We start from the raw sequence: 1,418 nt of genomic DNA, 5'->3' as shown, positions 1-1,418 counted from the left end.
AAAAATGTAAAAAGAAAAAATATTAATTAAATTGTTGTATGTATCCAGTGATTATACTTTACAAAGTTATTTTCCATTTAACTTCACCAGTTTTAGATTATTTTTATTCAAAATCGCTGAATTTTCACATTTGCCGTTCAAATACTGAAAAGAGACTTGCGTTGAGTCAGCAGCCAGTTGCGCCTCGCCATGGATTGCGCAATGACTGGGCTAACTGCTGGCTGCTGTGCAGTGAGATCGTATGGCTATATGAATTATATTATACATTTTCATAGTTTAGTTAGCTGAGGTATATAATGTACAGTGTATTTTGTCAACAACTGTATGTGTGTAACATATTTCTTGTGCTGGGCAATCATAAAATGGCTGCGAAGACGCACTGTGTGAGGCACCTGTTCTCCCGCCTCATGGTGATAGAGGGTGCTAGTGATCCCAGGGATCATTCTTGCGACAACTCGGCTGCAGAAGAAGTGACAACAAGCAGCAAGAGTGAGCAGCGTGTGTTTATGTTTTCCTCTCCTCTGGACTTTTTACATGGATGATTACAGATCTAAAATAAAACAGTTTTCTAAACTCGACTTTCAATTGAAGCAGGAAGTAATAATTAAAGGAAGACCAACGCCGGAGCTAAAAGGTTTTCCTCAGACAGTGATCTCCATCAAGACATAGAGACTTTTAAAACTGAAAAAAGATAAGGAAGACTTCTATAAACAAGTTATCGATGTTTTTGTTCAGAAGCAGCGGCGCATTGACTTCATTTATAAGTAAAGGTAAGACCATAATAACGTTTTTTTTTTTATTAAATGTGCTTTTTTGTGTGCTACAATTTGCATGTGTACAGAATGCTGGTATGAGCTTTTAAACATAACCCGTTAACTGCTGCCAATCAAATGGTGAATAAGATACTCTTTAGGGTTCATATGTTTGTAAATCTGACTGTGATGAAGTCAGTGCCTCACCAGCCATGAACCTCACCGCACATCACTGCAATACACACAGTCTGAATAGTAACACTGTGTTTGAAAATAACTGTTACTTAATAATAATTAAGTGATTCTTTGGCATACCACTACATGGAGCCAGATTGAGAATCGCTGCTTTAGTGCATGTAAACTTACCAAGTCATCAGTTTGTGCTCAAAGACTTGGATCTAGACTAGATCGTTCTCAAAGACGACACTTTAGTTATTTAAAATGACGCCAAAAAGAGAACTACTGAACAAACATCTTCATAGGCGTATTTTGACACTTGTCTATGACAAAAAATAATTAATACAGAGTACAAATATTGTTTTGTTAGTGGATGGACAAAAATAAATAGCGGTAGAGCACAGGACTTGAAGACCTCATCCATATCATTCATTCAGATCATTCATCGAATCATCGGTATTCATATTTGATTTAGTGATGTACAACAAT

Source organism: Nerophis ophidion, linkage group LG02 (genome assembly GCF_033978795.1).
Source record: "Nerophis ophidion isolate RoL-2023_Sa linkage group LG02, RoL_Noph_v1.0, whole genome shotgun sequence".
NCBI classification, from domain to species: Eukaryota; Metazoa; Chordata; class Actinopteri; order Syngnathiformes; family Syngnathidae; genus Nerophis; species Nerophis ophidion.
This window is presented reverse-complemented; position numbering follows the sequence as displayed.